This window comes from Girardinichthys multiradiatus, chromosome X, assembly GCF_021462225.1.
Source record: "Girardinichthys multiradiatus isolate DD_20200921_A chromosome X, DD_fGirMul_XY1, whole genome shotgun sequence".
NCBI classification, from domain to species: domain Eukaryota; kingdom Metazoa; phylum Chordata; class Actinopteri; order Cyprinodontiformes; family Goodeidae; genus Girardinichthys; species Girardinichthys multiradiatus.
In genome coordinates, this window is record NC_061817.1 from 17,285,293 (window position 1) to 17,303,594 (window position 18,302).

Genomic DNA, 18,302 nt, shown 5'->3' on the forward strand with positions numbered 1-18,302 from the left:
TTACTGTGCAAGACTCCACAGTGATGCAAAACATAAACAGACCTGCTCAAAAACCCCCTGTTTCTGAATACTTGCAATACTTGTAAGTCACCAGAGGAGGAGTCATCAGACCAAAAATGATTTTCAACCAATTTATTTCATTATTCCTTCCATTATCTATGTCCACATTATTACATAATCACAGGTCTTTCACAGGGTGACACAGAGATACAGAACAGACAACTGTGCACACACATACTCAAACTAAAGGGCAGCTTAGGGTGGTCAGTAAAGCTATCATGCGTGTAGTCAGACTCCAGTAAGAAGCCTGAGTACCCGGAGACGACCCACACATGCACAGGGAAGAATACACAAACTCCCTGCAAAAAGCCCACAACCCACATTAGGACCCAGCCATAATCTTAGTACTTTTTAAGTTCATATAAACATCTTAAGAAGTTCTTTCAGAAGAACTGATTCTAGTTTAGTAATATAAAAATAAAACAAATATTTATTTTCAAATCTTTTCCCTATAACTCAAGTAGCTTCGATTTTATAAAATCTATTCTGTCAGCGAGAGCTATACATAGGTTTTAAATGATCCACTTCTACTCCTGACATCATTTAACAGGATGTCAGTAGCAGCAAATGCCACTCTTAGTTTATGGGCTTATATCTGGAGATGAGCATTGTGAGAACTACATTTTCAGCATTTTTTTAAAGTACCAGGTTATAATGATGTAAAGAATTGAGGCCTTTTTCCACCTTTAATTTCACAAATATGCTGTTTATTTCAACTAAAAAATAAATATCTTTGAGGGAAATATAGAAAAAAGTATGTAATAACCTGGTAGCATAAGTGTGCACACCTTGAAGCAAAAACTTTGAAATCTGTCTGTTAATTTTATTCAGCATTCAGTCTTTTTGGTTGAACTGCAATCAATTATAGTGAATCTGATTAACCCGAAATTCAACTCAGCTGTTCCTTAGTATCTTCTCACATTTCATCTTATTTGCATCCTTTTCTGCTTAAGCCTTATTTCATAGTTTGCAGAGAGGTTAAAGAGAAGGAGCTTAATGATCTCAATGCACACATGTACCAGTCAAAGAAAATAGCAGAAACAAACTATGGCGCAGTGAAAACAGTCTTCAGTAACTTAACTCTTTCAGGAGATTCTACTATTCTGTACATTTGGGTTGTCCTTATGTGCCCCATTTAGTTTTCCTTTTAAACCAACATTGTTCAACCAAAATGTTACAAACGTCCATGCAGAAACAGCATCACAAACATTTCAAATTCATCTTTTAAGCATTCTTTGTGTTGCACATTACTGAATGGACAGTATTAGGATATTTTACTGATTTCTTAAAAGAAATTGTGCAGTTCAAACCTCAAAAATGAAATTGATCAAATTTAACCAAAAATGTTATATTATATCTTGATATTTGGTCCATTTCTATGTTTATGGTTAAAATAAAAAACATTTTTTAATGCTACAAGGCTTCAGTAAATTGCTGCAATAGATGAGAATGTTCACATAAAAACTGCAACTGTTACAACTGTCTCCTAACTTTCAGTTTCCTCCTTCCCTCTGTTGGCGCTTTAGGTTTTTGTGTCAGATTTTTTCACAGTGATATTTGGGGCACACTGATGTACACCAATACAAAAACCTCAGAAAAAAAGTCTGAATGTTACCCATTATAATTTACAGAAAAACATGTACAATATCACACATATATGGTTGGAATATGAGGTAAGAACACAGTGTTACCAAAACAAAAGCCATTTTAATAAATGGACTGATATTTACAAGTTAAACAATCACAAGTTTTCAGTTCATAGAGTAAAGACAGTATTTTGAATTTTTTATTTTATCACATGATGGAGAATTGACACAAAGTGGCATTCACAGTCATTAAATGAGAATATCCATCTCATCAGATTTCCCCTGTGTAAAAACTCTTTTATGAAACTCTCCAGGTGTTATGCTGTTTTTTTTAGGTGCTTCAGGTTTTTGTTCAAGGAGTGAGTGAAGATGAAGCACTGTGATATTTAGACTACTGGGGGAATGGAACAACTGTAACGGTTCTGCCAGGTAAGATTTTTTATATATTACATTATTATATTTACAGTCCTGTTTATAGTTGTTGTTGTTTAAGTTCATATTGTTAATGTAAAATGTTAGCTTACTTTTACTTAATCATCCTAGTGTTCTATAGTACATTTGTACTTTAAGGGGTTCAAAGACAATATCAACATATCACTAAAATAAAAATGTCCATGAGTTTATATGAATTGAATTATGTGACTCTTGGTTAGTGCTTCTGCAGTTACAATGAATAATTTATTATAAATAATTTCTCAATTCATCTCAGTGTCCCCAGTAAAACGTTTGATTTTGATTAAGTGTAAAATAGTCTCTCACCGATTTGATTGGTGTCCGTTTTTAAACCTGCTGGAAGTTGTTCCTTTTTATCTTCCTTTTTCACGTGTTATATTTCTATTTGTGTTCTGTTATACAGATAAAAAAAAGTAACCTGTTGGAAAAAAAAGTTATTAAGGATTAAGATTCCGGATTGCGGAAATCTAATTGTTCGGAAACCTTTACACTAATGTGTGATTTAGAGTTTGAACAAGGTAAACCAAAAATAGTTTTTTACAATTAATTGTATTAGTGCAGCTCGTTTTTATACGCAATGTTACAACAAATTAACAGTAAGGAAGAAAAAGAAAACATTTTGGCCTTCCGAATCTTTATATGATGATTTATTTGTTAATTTCATTGATCTTTACTTAGAGACTAAAACACTTTTATTACATTTTTATACTTAAAGTTCAACAATTCTTTAGCTTAAAATATGAAGCAATAGAACAACACTAAAACCGATGAATGTTCTTTAAAGATAACATTTCCACAGATTTGGTTTCTTCTGTCTCGGTGTGGCTCTGTGACTGGGACTAGAATAATAGAGTTGATCATAATTTTGACCTGATAAAAGTAGACTCCTGTCAAAGCTGTAAAATATCTTCCAGTTAAGAAAAACAAATTAGACAGGATCAATTTCAGGCAGAGGATGATGAGCTGGACTCGAAATAAACATTCAAATTTCATTGAACTGCAACAAAACCTAAGCGGCTGAAGAAGACATAAAAACACGGTAAAGCCCGCTGAACCGACCTGCAGAGAGACTAGGAGGTTTGAAGCGACTGATCGGAAATAAATGCTCTGCCTTCAAAAGCTCTCAAGGTTCTCACAGATCAGAATCCAGTCAGATAATTTCAGCTTTTAGAGAAAGTTTGTGCATGCTTGAATAAAGAAAATAACCAAAGAATAGCCTCTTATCAGAGTAAAAATATGAAATAAAATGAAATGAAATGAAAGGAACAAAGAAGAAAAGCTCTCACTTACATTGACAGTTATGAGCATCTTTAACATTTATAGCCTTTTTAAGGAAGAATGCATTTTAAAACATGATGAAGACAAAACCTCAATTTAAACGGAAAAAAGCAAAAAACAAAAATAATAAGGAATATAAGAACTAATAATAAGGCTACTAAATTCTTTAAATCCGTGAAGAATCAAATGCATAAAAATTGTTTCTGGCTATTTGAATGTATGACTGTCGCCTTTTAGGAATTTAACCTAAATATATCTTTTTTCACAAAAAAATAAGCTAAATCTGTAACCTTAATGTATTAGAAGTCTAGCAAAGCCCTGGAAAGACGGAGTTAAAGAGGCTTTAGGCAAATAAAAGTGTTTTTTGTTAGAAAATCGTTTATTTTCAGCCAATAAATTACTGCTAATGATAAATATGTTTAATGATTGCTTATATTGAATTCGTTAGTTTTATGCCTGCTTTTTTAGCAGTGTTTTTGACACACCAGCATTAACCTTCCTTAGATACTTAATAATAATTATTAAAAAAATCCTTTTTTGATTGAAAACATAATTAAGTGCATTGACCAACAATATCCACAAATATGAACATCTACATATTGTATAGAATACTTTCATTTAAACTGGTGTATGAAATATGTCTCAAAATTCAAAAAAAATCTTGGGAGCAATATTTTATTTTGTTTAGCTTTATAGTGAAAAAAATTCTGTTTTTCAGCAGCCAACACAATCTGTTTGGTTGAAATAATATATCTATAAATGCTTAATTAAAATAAAAATGGCTTAAAAGCTTTATAAATGTAACAGTCTGACAATTAATAAATTGATCACAAATCAAATAGGAGCCACATAAAGAAACTTTAATGATTAGTTTTTGACTTAAGAAGTTCAAGATGGAGTTTTCTGAAATAGAAAAAAGACAAATCATAATGATGAGGTCCTGAAGTTTGAAAATCGAACTTGTAATTTTGTTTTGTGGACAAACTCAAAGGATGATGGGAAACTTTTGATTTTCAGCTAAATATTGCTTTTTTGAATTATTTAAAACAATGTCAGCATTAAACAAAATTGGTGAAGCTTTAATTCATGTGTTGCAATAACATGGAGCGACCAGTGAGTAATCAAAAACTGTAACATGGGAAGTTTATGTGTCAAAATGAAACAGTCAGCCTTCTGGTGATAAAGTGTTGTTCCTCCTATTCTTAATGAACTGAGATAATCTGCTTTTCTTTGCTCTTGTGCAGATACAAATTCTCCCTCTGTTCCACCGACCCTTTTTGTCCTGAGTCCCCTGCAGAGTCCTGGCTACCCCCTGAAGACAGCAGACGAAGTCGTTCCAAATGTCTGTCTGGTCACAGATTTCCATCCGAAGGGGGATGACGTGGTTCTGAATCTGAGAGGAGGTCCGGTCAACGTGAGCACTGATAAAGTTGTTCTGTCAAAGAACAACACCTACTACTTTGCTGCATTCAGCAATGAAACCATCTACTCATGTAGCATGAACAGGATGATTGGCAACAATGAAGCAGGTACCAAACTTATAAAGTTCTGTTTCAGATCTGATCAAACTGTTTGTTTCAGAGAGCTGGAAACTGTCACATAAATACTAAAGATTACTTTCTAATAAAACATTACACCATGACCAACTTATTAGAGTGTTTACTGACTTTTAAAGTGTTAGTTTGCCCAGGTTAGACATGTTTCCACAGACAGATGATCAGAAAGTCTGTCAGAGTTTTCATGATGTTTGTGTGACTGATGTGTTTTCTGTCTCCTAACAGATGATGCATGTGGGAACATTAATCCAGGTAAGTCTGAACACTTCCTGTCTCAGTTTGGGTCCCCACTGATCCCTGCAGTCAGCTGTTAGCGATCAGTTCAGTCTGAACTCTGTTTCTCTGCCGACCAGAAAAAGCCAAGCTGAACTTCTACCTGCTGCTGATGAACGGAGTCCGAGTGGTGTTCACCAAAGCTCTGGCCTTCAGCACCGTCATCACCATCAGAGGCCTGATATTCTAACACTGACCCTTCAAGGCCACCATGCAGGCTGTCAGTAAAGCACACCAACTTACCTGTAGAGGAAAACTGTTCATGCAATTCAAATTTAAATCCATGATCTTTTAAAAGGCAATACAAAAAACATCACCACTGAGGTGACTAGGGTCACTTATACAGTCTGAAACCTGCATACAAAACACACATAAAAGTCTTATTATTTTTTAATTTAGCAGTTTGTGCCAATGGTGAGAAATATGTCTTTAAAATACCTTATGAACAGAAATGCATTTATTACAAAAATAAATATTCTACAATACTTGGCTTAAAAAACATTTACAAATTGAATTAAAGAATATATGAAATAAATTAAATATATGACTTTGTTGTCAGTTTATAAAAAACATGAACGACTGCTAAAAAGTAAAACAAAGAAATAGCTTTAGAAAAAGGAAGGAATTTGTAATTTGTAACTATTATTTCTTAAATTTAGCTTAGAAATTGCTTTATTTTTTGCTTCAAGTCATCAAGTCATGTTTGTTGGATTTAATTGTGTTCATGTAAACCTTTCCTCTGTACTTTATCTGTTTCATTCTGTGTTTTAGTCCTGCAGATCAGTAAATAAAACTTTAATGCAGCCTATAGTACATATTCCAGCTCTGTTAATTTATTTATGAAATGTTTTCAGTATTTTATTTCTTATGAATAATTTTTTGTTGTGTTGATTTATTTCCTTTATATTTCAAAACCTTTTGTTTTTTGACCCACATTTGAAGGATTTTCTCAGTGATTATGGGTTCATTCACACCCACCCTCAGCCATCTATGCAGGGGTTTTTTTAAGTCACGTACATACATGTTTATAGAATAACCTAAATGATGCAGAGAAACAACAGTAAGAGATATAACTCATCTCCCAGTTTGTAGCACGACAACTTGATCGGTTGAAACCACATATCAACAGGAAGCTGAAATAGAGATGAAAATCCGACAGAAACCAAACAGCAGCTCAGTTTCACATAGAGAGAAATCACTGTGGTTAACCTCAGTTCTGTTTGGTTCCTCTTTTCACACAACCTGCAGAATCTTTTCTCGTCTGTTGACTTCAGTGGCAGCCGGTTTCCTCTGCAATGTCTGGCTTTTAATCAAATATTTTCCATTCATTTAATTCAATTAAAAATACTTCTTTTTATTATTTGTGCAAACATTTCAGATTGAAAGTGAGTCTTTGTTGTTGTTTTTGAGTTTCTTGTAATATTCTATCTCCGTGTCAAATTACAACATCTCCAATGAATGTTTTAATTGACATCCATTAAACATTAAAATTTAAGAAACTTATGAGAGAAATTTATAAGGAAGCTGAGCTAAAATGATTACATGATCTGATCTGCAGCTCTCAAGCTACAGATTTTCTGAAAATAATAAACATCTTAATGAAAGAGTCTGACTTGTCCATTCTTGTCACATGTTATCTTGAAGGTTTTACTAATAAAATTTGATAAGTAAAAATACTTGATCATCAGTTTGAAACATGCACCAACAGAATCATCTCCTTTTATGGTGTCTCCTCTGCTAAAGGAGGAAACACGAGATGCAGTATATCTCCAGTCCTGACTACAATTTTAAAAAGTATGTCATTCATTAGACACTTATCTACTCTTGAAAAGAAAATGATTGCCCTGTTTTCTACTGGAATATGATCAAATGAAATAAATGTCCAGTTACTTGTTGGCAATTTTTAGTCTAATTTAGTCCTGTTTAACTGGACATTTAAGGCTTTAATATTATATATTAATTTTCTCAGAAACAGCTCTTTGCTGGTTTACCTTAATGCTCAAACATGTTTCAATTCTGAATTAAGCTTTACTGATTTGGTTGGGTGGAAGTGTCACTAAGCCAACAGAAACACAGCATGAAACAAGACTTTTGAAGACAGCTGAGAAAAGACTCCTCAGGTCAAACAGATCTCAGGTCAGATAAGTTTTATATTAAACATGCAGTGAGTCAGTGGTTCTTCCAAAAAAAAAACAGTTTCAGAGATGCTGCCACCTAGTGGACAGGCTTGTTTAAGAAAAAAGTAACTAGGGGTGTACAGGTCCTTCTCAAAATATTAGCATATTGTGATAAAGTTCATTATTTTCCATAATGTCATGATGAAAATTTAACATTCATATATTTTAGATTCATTGCACACTAACTGAAATATTTCAGGTCTTTTATTGTCTTAATACGGATGATTTTGGCATACAGCTCATGAAAACCCAAAATTCCTATCTCACAAAATTAGCATATCATTAAAAGGGTCTCTAAACGAGCTATGAACCTAATCATCTGAATCAACGAGTTAACTCTAAACACCTGCAAAAGATTCCTGAGGCCTTTAAAACTCCCAGCCTGGTTCATCACTCAAAACCCCAATCATGGGTAAGACTGCCGACCTGACTGCTGTCCAGAAGGCCACCATTGACACCCTCAAGCAAGAGGGTAAGACACAGAAAGAAATTTCTGAACAAATAGGCTGTTCCCAGAGTGCTGTATCAAGGCACCTCAGTGGGAAGTCTGTGGGAAGGAAAAAGTGTGGCAGAAAACGCTGCACAACGAGAAGAGGTGACCAGACCCCGAGGAAGATTGTGGAGAAGGGCCGATTCCAGACCTTGGGGGACCTGTGGAAGCAGTGGACTGAGTCTGGAGTAGAAACATCCAGAGCCACCGTGCACAGGCGTGTGCAGGAAATGGGCTACAGGTGCCGCATTCCCCAGGTCAAGCCACTTTTGAACCAGAAACAGCGGCAGAAGCGCCTGACCTGGGCTACAGAGAAGCAGCACTGGACTGTTGCTCAGTGGTCCAAAGTACTTTTTTCGGATGAAAGCAAATTCTGCATGTGATTCGGAAATCAAGGTGCCAGAGTCTGGAGGAAGACTGGGGAGAAGGAAATGCCAAAATGCCAGAAGTCCAGTGTCAAGTACCCACAGTCAGTGATGGTCTGGGGTGCCGTGTCAGCTGCTGGTGTTGGTCCACTGTGTTTTTTCAAGGGCAGGGTCAATGCAGCTAGCTATCAGGAGATTTTGGAGCACTTCATGCTTCCATCTGCTGAAAAGCTTTATGGAGATGAAGATTTCATTTTTCAGCACGACCTGGCACCTGCTCACAGTGCCAAAACCACTGGTTTACTGACCATGGTATCACTGTGCTCAATTGGCCTGCCAACTCTCCTGACCTGAACCCCATAGAGAATCTGTGGGAAGAGAACCTTGAGAGACTCAAGACCCAACACTCTGGATGAGCTAAAGGCCGCTATCGAAGCATCCTGGGCCTCCATAAGACCTCAGCAGTGCCACAGGCTGATTGCCTCCATGCCACGCCGCATTGAAGCAGTCATTTCTGCAAAAGGATTCCCGACCAAGTATTGAGTGCATAACTGTACATGATTATTTGAAGGTTGATGTTTTTTGTATTAAAAACACTTTTCTTTTATTGGTCGGATGAAATATGCTAATTTTGTGAGATAGGAATTTTGGGTTTTCATGAGCTGTATGCCAAAATCATCCGTATTAAGACAATAAAAGACCTGAAATATTTCAGTTAGTGTGCAATGAATCTAAAATATATGAATGTTAAATTTTCATCATGACATTATGGAAAATAATGAACTTTATCACAATATGCTAATATTTTGAGAAGGACTTGTATTTGCATCATATTGCATGGGTGAATGTCAGTTGAGACCAGTCGGAGTGTATTTGAACCTTATATGTTGAATTCATAATGTTATTTAGTCAAATATATTCAAGTTATTTCAATTGTTGTTTAAATAGGGTGCTGTCATGGTAAATTTAACTGCTTTGACCTACATGCAGATAACACTCAGGAGACAGAAAAAGGTTTAAAAGTTTATTTTCCTTTAACAGATAACAGACTCGGGACTGGAAGCACACCAGCTGTATGGAGAGGGAGAACAGGTAAGTGGATGAGGGGTACAGAGGTGAATTTAGAAATTTCAAGATCTTGTTTGCTTACGAGTGGAGCTGAAGGAATTCTTCAGAGGGGGAAAAGATGAAGCAGAGCCTGGGAGGTTGGTGGATGTCTGTTGTGCAAGTAGGACTTGAAATCCTCAGATGAATGGTTTTGAGGAACACAAGCTTGGATTGCCTTTCCAGGATAGACGCTGGAGTGAGGTGTGTGCACTTGGTGGTGGATTATGTACTCACGTTGGAGGGTGGACTAGGTTCGCTTGCAGGTTGTTTGGAGCCTGGAAGTCAGGAAGACTTGAGGAAGAGTACAGACAAAAGGTAAGTTCTTGGGAGAAAAAAAACTTTGAGTTTTAAGTAAGCTTAACTTGGCCAGTAAGTTACCACTATTAACAAACACTCAGACAATGAAGTGCTGATTGATGATGATTGACACCTGTTGCACACCTCCACAAGGAGCTCCGGCGCCATCTGGTGAGCAAGCACAGTAAGCAGCAGGCAACAACTTTCCCAGACCCCGACAGGTGCAAGTTAAAAAGATCTTATTGTGTTACCTATAGAATGTTCTAATTTGATGATGAGTGAAGATTTGAGAAAATTCATAGTTTAAGACTGTTAAAAATAATTTCATGGGGAGATTATCTCTCTTTACAAGTTAAAAAGAAGTTAACTTGATGAAGTAATTGGATATAATTTTAATTTACAGTGATTTGAGATGGATTACAGTGATTAAGAAAGTTTTATTTGTTATTTTACACAATATGTGCAGACTGGTTTTTGGAGACCCTTCGAACAAGTGAGTGATGTGATGTGATGGTGAGCCAGATCCACGGACAAAGGTTTGAAGAGTCCTGCCAGTAGATGGCCAGCTGCTGCAGGGATTCTCACTAAAGTCACCTTAGAACAAATCAGGATCTCCCAGCCAGGAGGAGTGGGAACAAATCAGGATTTCCCAGCAAAGGAAATGCACACACACTTATACCTACCTGGGTAGTGTACACGGAAGACAAAGAACATTACAGGAAACATAAAGAACTCTTACTAGTATAAGAAGCACTAAACAAAGAGACTGGAGTTTGGAAACAATTTAATCCCTGTTCTTGTAGTGCACTGTAATTATCATTTTTTTTTTTTTTGAAGGAAAGAGCTCTATTTTATTTCGGTTTATTTCCTTTCGCTGTAATTGTGATAATCTATATATTTTTAAAATTTAGTTTTGTTGTTGTGCATTCATGGTGCTGCAATAAATCGGTCAGTTGTACTACTAATTATACTCCTCCTTACTCCTCAGGACCTAGGTCTTAGTAGCGCAAATCTTTACTAGAATACAGCACAAGTGCTACACATACGTCTTAGGACTTATCAAGCCACCGTAGCAGTGAACGTTATACTGAATTTTTACATGAACCGTGTTTTGTTGCTTAGCAACACTGTTGCTTGCATGTTTTAGCTCGGTGGAGAGCACAGCATGTCCTTCGGCTTGCAGCACACATTCTCCGACAGGGTTCCAAAATTATAAATAGAACATTGCAAAATCTGTGTTGAATGTGTTGCTCTTGACCCTCACAATGATATTGTGGCTGTAATGACAACACAAGTATGCCCAATGCACAACCGCACCAAATGGAAAACATAAAGTCTGCTTTTGGTCTGGACCAAACAAGCGGACCAAACGACGTTCCTCGTATGAATATGCCCTAGAACTCCCATTAGTAGGATTTTAACCCTAGACTAAAAAGATTTACTGAACTGATGGAACGTTTTTTTCTTAATGTTGTGGGGAAAACTGAGACAGTCAAAGTGGGAAAATCATTCATTTCTCTTTCATTTAATTACATTTTCTTAGCATAGGGTTACAAAAAAAAAAAAATAGTAACTGAAACTAATTCAAAGAAATGGAAACTTTGTTAAATTTTCAGGATGGGTTGTAGAAGTGGACCCTAGAATGCAGACGAGCAGACATGGTGGTGAGTACGGGCTTTAATAAAACACAAACTCAAAATATGCAGGCGTGAAACAAGGGCAGGCTAAGCATGGCATGACAAAGGCATGGAAATAAATGGGATGTTTCCGCGAGGATTAAACAGAACAGCAGCGTATAAGTGGACAAGACACACGGTGGAAACAGAAAAACTGACTGGCATTAAACAGGTGGACCAGATGAAGCCAGATGAAGGACACAATCTAACAAAGGGAAAACTCTTACAGATCATAGACTAAAAATCCATCATAAACAGAATACTAGAACTAAACCACAGGAAAGAACTAAAGCACCACCTGGAAAACAATGATCTGAAGCTAGATCCACAACACAACAACTTGGAGAACATAATCAGAATAAGAGAAAAACCCAAAACAAAACCCAAACAACTTTAAAGCATGACATAAATTGTTTTGTCCATGGAAAATATTTGAACGAATTTTCAGTCTAAACTGTTAAGTCAAGAAGTCTGGCTGATCTTTCTAAACAGGAACACTTGAATCAGACAGCAGGTCAAAATTAATTACAAGTTAATACTTCAAAAATCGCATTAAGAACTTTGGTTGCTTTTAGTCCAATGTGGTTTAACCCTTTAAAATGCTGTAAACAAAGAATGCAAAGAGAATCCCAAAGACTAACCTATGCATATTCTGGGTTTAGTATCATAAATGAATCATGAAGGTTATGAAATTAAATATGTGTTCAAAGAAAAACAAATAAAACCTGTTAGAATCACAAGATTATTGTCTAAAATGTGTAATTATATTTTCCAAAACCACAACATTCCTTCTCACATGTTTTTGTTCACTTTGAGATAAGAGTAGAGTGCCTGAGGAAAAGCAGTTAATATCCTGTTAATTTCACAATGACGTCTTCTTACTTTTGTTTTTACTGAAAACGATTGATTTTACATGATATAGAATAAATTCAAAATGATGGACACTTTAATGAGAATATAGTATATTTTCTTTTACTATTTGTAAGTTTTCCTACTTACTGTGATCTTCTGGGCAAAGATTGTCAGGGTCTGGGTGAAGACGTAAAGAAGAAAAGAGCTGATGTTCTTACTCATATCACCACTAGCATCTGTAAGCTAACTAAAACAATGACGTCACATATATCCAGAAGCTACTATGTAGCTAGGTCATATTTAAATACTAAAGTAAATTATAAATTGCTGTCAGGTTTACTCTGCTGTCAGATGTTTTCCCTGTTCCTCTGATTAGTAGTTTACTTTTGTTTAGTTAATATTTGTTTAGATCCTTGTGCTTATGTGTTTGCTTTAAATATATTTTCTTCCCCAAGTTTGTTATTTAGTTTAGTTCTCTTTTGTTCCTTATGTTTATTTCCTTTCTGTCAGGTTTTAGTTAGTTTTGTTTGTCGCTTAGTATTCTTGTGCTTGTTTACTTATTACTTTTACAGTTAAGTTTTTCCCGTGTCCTCAGATTTAGTTGTTGTTTCCTTCTAGATTTAGTTACAATTTATATTCGCTCATTTTTAGGTTTATTATTTAGTCTAGTTTAGTTCCTCATGTCTCTGGCTTCCCAGTTAGTGTTTTGATCCCTGTATTTATGTTTATACTTTTCCTTAGATATGTTCCCTGAGTGTCTTTAGTCTAGTTTCCCCCACGTCTCTCTTCCCCTGCACCAGTATCCACAGTAACCTAATTCCCTCAATACCCTCAGCTGATCCTCACACCTGTCATTACCTGTCATCTGATTACCTACCTGCCTTCCCATTGGTTCACATTGCACTTCCCTTTGTACATTAACTGACCGGTTCTCCTCCCAGTTGGTTCCTCCTGTTATCTTCCTGTGTCTCCTGCTCCGTGTCCTCGTGTAAGTCATTTGTTTATTGTTTATTAAAGAAGAAGATTCCTAAAACTATGTGGCTTCCAAGCTTCTGTCTGCATCCCAGTCCCAACCAACCACAAACCGTGACAATAAATTACAGCGAATACAAAGAATCAATAGATATAACATTGATATAACATTGCAATCAAAGAAACTATAAAATAATTTAAAAATAACGTTTTAATAATTTGAAGTCAAGCTGATCAAATGTGTTCATTAAATAAATAAAATAGTAGATTGTGTGACCACCACTGCTTAATTTCAGTGAAGTTGAATGTAATAGGCTGTCTAGACTAAAAATGTACATGTGCTGCTTTCTTACTGATGCTTCAGAGATAAATGTTTTGCTAATTTATTATTACATGTTACAACAACCAACTAAAAAAGTAAACGTCAGTGGTTTATATTCCAAGTTTGTTTTCAGAGTTGAACTTTTCTGTTATACACATTGTGGGTTTGATCGTATGCAAACTTGGCCTCCACCTATCTGCTATAAAACGTCACACACTGGAGGTGAATTGGCAGGATATCTGTTTCATTAGTCAACATGTTTTGTGCTGCTCTGTTCTTGCTCCTGGCAGCTGCAGGTGAGTTTCTTAAAATTCATCTCAGCCAGTAGTTTGTTTCTTTAAATATTCCCTCATCTTTAGTAATAAAATATGTTGTTTTTTTTTTTTAAACAGGTGTAAACTGTGAACAGCTGACACAGCCAGCTTCTGTGACTGTACAGCCAGGTCAGACTCTGACCATCAGCTGTCAGGTCTCTTATAATTTGGGCACCGCAACACACTGGATCAGGCAGCCTGCAGGGAAAGGACTGGAGTGGATTGGTTACATGTGCACTGGATGCACCGGAGCTAAAAAAGATTATTTAAAGAACAAGTTCAGTATTACAGTACATGCTTCCAGTAAAACAGTGACTCTGGATGGACAGAATATGGAGCCTATAGACACTGCTGTGTATTACTGTGCGAAACAGCCACAGTGAAACAACCAACTGCAGAGCTGTACAAAAACCCCTCAGTCTGAACACCTGTAGTGTGAAACCACCAGAGGAGGAGCTCTAACACCACTGATGAATTAAATACCAGGCCAAAGGCTCTGTCCAAAGGTCTTCAGTACTCAATATGAAACCTTCAAGAATTGTGGTTTAGTCTAATGATAACACATAATATTTTTTCTTTGGCTGGGAGAGAAGATGACATCTTTTACATCGTCTAAATTTAAAACTTGCAGGAATGAAAAACAAATTGAAAAACAGGTACTTTTAAATAACTAACAATATCCCGAGACACCTTTGCCTCAAACAAATGCAAATGTCATATTTCAGATCTCCAACTATGTGTTTAACTTCCTCATTGAAAGGAAACCCTGTATTTACACTTTTAATTTTTCTTTGGTTCACCCTTTTCAGTCTTGCATAATTCCAGGTTGTTTGGCAGGTTCTAACAGCTAGGTTCTGGAGTTTTTCCTTCCACCACTGTAGTGGAAAATTCTCAGAAAGTTCTGAGTCTTTCCTGCAGAGGATCTTAATATAATTTCATTCAGTTAGAAATGGCCTGAATCAGACAACCTGCTGGAAAAGTACTGGACTGGATGGCGTCTTTTTACAATGATGAACACAACAGTTTATGCCAGCAGTGTTGAAGGATGTGTAGAAATCCCGACAGATTACAGTGACAGCATCGGGTATCTGAGACGGTCCATTTTGAAACCAGAGGACACCAGAAGATAAGGATGACATTGTCACACATACAAATACTGTTAACTGATGACATGTTTTTCAACCTACTACCAACAGCTTCTTATCTTCTACTTATACTTTTGGAGAATATTTATCTCCAATATCCGGTTTACTGAATGCACTACAGTTATGTATTATAGATAATGTAATGTTTGTGTTAAAACTAAATGATGAAACAAACGAGAAAAAACAAACACAAAAAAGATAAATCAAGTTCCTCTGCAGTCTAATGGTGTCCTACTTATGTCTGCTTCTATCCTGCCAGGACATAACTTGTAACTCTCACATCCTATACCCTCATTCATTTCCTATCGGTCTCTTTGCCAGTCCTTCTGTAGTCATATGCATTAATGGTACTAATACTGATGAAGAGACTCTAGTAAAACCATTCCACTTTTGATGTATTGTTTGAATTAGATACTTTTAGACAGGCTAAATTCAGAAATTGTTCTTTTACCAATTGAGTAATTTTATCACCTTTCTTGTTTAGAAATACATTGAGATTTGCATGATATGACACTTTAAGAAAGGAAAAAAATAATATTGGCAGTTCAAGATGGTTAACGTTCTAAAGTTAATGTGATATGTAGATGTATAAAAGACAAATGGCTGCCACAATGATCAGACCAGAGGTTGTGACTGCTTTTGTCATCCTTACGATTACCTGGCCTGGTGAGAACAAAATAATGCTTTGAAGAGCTGCATAAGTGATTAATACAATATTGTTAATGTTCGGTAGCTAATGAACTGTCTCTCTGCAGGTACCAAGTGTCAAACAGTGACTGAGTCTGAACCAGTGGTTAAAAGGCCTGGAGAATCCCATAGGCTGACCTACACATATTCTGGATTCAGCGCACATTATGGTAACGTTTGGATCAGACAGGCGGCTGGAAAAGGAATGGAGTGGGTTTCAGCTATCACTGATGGTGGTGTCAGCACCTTCTACTCTCAGTCAGTGAAAGGCAGGTTCACCATCTCCAGAGAGAACAGCAGGAATCAGGTGTATCTGCAGATAAACAGTTTGACAGCTGAGGATTCTGCTGTTTATTATTGTGCTCGATGGTACACGGTGAAACAGAAAACAGGAACACTGTACAAAAACCTTTCAGCACATGAAAGCTTTTAAGATGAGGCCACCACAAAAACAGCCATAACACCACTAAATTGTTGAGCAACACCAAGGTCCTAAACAATCTTTTTTTCTTTATAACCAGAAATATGGATTTTTAGATAATTCCAGTGTGTACATCGAGTTGCCCCAATCTTCACCCGGATCTTCAACAAGTCACTGGAAACGTGTGAGGTCCCCTCCTGCCTCAAACAATCCACCATCATCCCGGTGCCCAAGAAACCCACCATCCTAGGATTAAATGACTACAGGCCTGTAGCCCTGACGTCTGTGATCATGAAATCCTTTGAGCGGCTGGTGTTGAAGCACCTGAAAGACATCACAGGCCCCCTGCGGGACCCCCTGCAGTTTGCTTACCGAGCAAACAGGTCGGCAGATGATGCTGTTAACTTAGGTCTACACTTCATCCTGCAACACCTCGACCACCCAGGGACGTACGCCAGGATCCTGTTTGTACACTTCAGCTCGGCATTCAACACCATCATACCAGACATCCTCCACCAGAAGCTCACCCAGCTCAACGTCCCAGCCTCCACCTGTCAGTGGATCAACAGCTTCCTGACGGACAGACAGCAGCAGGTGAGACTGGGGAGCATCTTCTCCCGCAGCAGATCAATAAGTACTGGTGCCCCCCAGGGGTCTGTTCTATCCCCACTCCTCTTCTCCCTCTATACAAATGACTGCACCTCATCGGACTCGTCTGTGAAACACCTGAAGTTTGCACCACTGTCATTGGTCTTATCCAGGACAGTGATGAGTCTGCATACAGACCGGAGGTGGATCGGCTGATAAACTAGTGTAGTCAGAACTACCTTGAACTCAACCCACTCCAGACTGTGGAAATGGTGGTGGACCTTCGGAGAACACTACCCCCGTACACCATCCTCAACAACATCGTAGCAGCTGTGGACCACTTCAGGTTCCTAGGAACCACCATCTCTGAAGACCTGAGATCGTCCTCGCACATAGACACTGTTCAAAAGAAGGCCCAGCAGAGACTGTACTTCCTGAGGCAACTCAAGAAGTTCAACCTTCCACAGGAGCTGCTGGTCATCTTCTACACTGCCATCATTCAGTCTGTCCTGTCTTCATCCATCTCAGTGTGGTTTGGCTCATCCACAAAACAGGACAGGTCCAGACTGCAACGAATAATCAGGTCTGCAGAGAGAATCATCAGAGCTGACCTTCCCTCCATCCAGGACTTATACAGGTCTAGGGTCAGAAAAAGAGCTGCTAAAATCTCTGCAGACCCCACACACCCTGCACATAAACTGTTCAGAGCTTTACCTTCAGGCCGCCGCTACAGAGCACTGTTCACTAAAACCAACCGCCACAGAGACAGTTTCTTCCCCCAGGCTGTTTCTCTGTTGAACATTCAATAGAGTAAAAAACAACAGCATACAGATGTTGCAAATGTACCTTTTCATCTTTATTTTATTTATATATGTGTATATTTGTACATTGTAAATATGTATATTCTGTAATGCAAAAACAAAACCAAAGAGCAAAGTGTACCGAAGTCAAATTCCTTGTTTGTATGTACAAACTTGGCAATAAAGCTTATTCTGATTCTGTCTCGTTTTTTTTTTTCTTTGCTTTGCTTTCCTACATTTCAGCTGCTATGAAAGTGTCCTAAACATGGACTGAAATTTTACGGTTGATTAAACATAATCTGTGATAAAAACAAAAAAGACCAGAAACAAAACAATGTTAAAACTGTAAACTGTAACTGCTAGTAGGCAGACAGTGAACATTCACAATAGGAAATATGAAAACAAAATGATAATTGAACTTTTGAGATTTACTTGATGACTTTAGAATTGGCAGAATAGGTTGGCCACTCTACTGTAGCTATGTATATTTGCAGTGTTGTCAGGCAGGGCGATGTTCAGCAAACCTTTATGAACACAGTGTATGTCCTTTTGGCCTACATATAGGCAACATCTGTATACAATAATGTCTGTCTACATTATCAGGTTACAGCCAATGAAAGCAGAAAGTTGGGCAGAATTAGGTATAAAATAATTTAAAAAAAATCACTCCTGGACATGTAGATTGATAATTATCTACAAATTGGACTCCAACCCTAAGCTCTGACACATTCCTGTACAAAAGCATAAAAATAAATATTCACAGCATACACATTGAATCTAATTGGACAAATCCTCTGTCTTTTGGCTCTATGCAAATTAAACGTCGAGGCTGTCTACTATAAATCCTTTTTCAGGCCGTCGAATAAGAGAACCTCCCATTAGA

General features: G+C 37.1%; 1 long non-coding RNA gene across 1 annotated transcript; it reads left to right on the forward strand.

Annotated features, from left to right (window-relative positions):
* The first annotated feature begins 1,834 nt into the window (after window positions 1-1,834).
* LOC124862945 lies at window positions 1,835-6,012 on the forward strand. The gene is made up of 4 exons (XR_007037028.1): window positions 1,835-2,075; window positions 4,622-4,906; window positions 5,159-5,185; window positions 5,287-6,012. It is a non-coding gene; the product is annotated as an uncharacterized LOC124862945 (long non-coding RNA).
* Window positions 6,013-18,302: the final 12,290 nt, after the last annotated feature.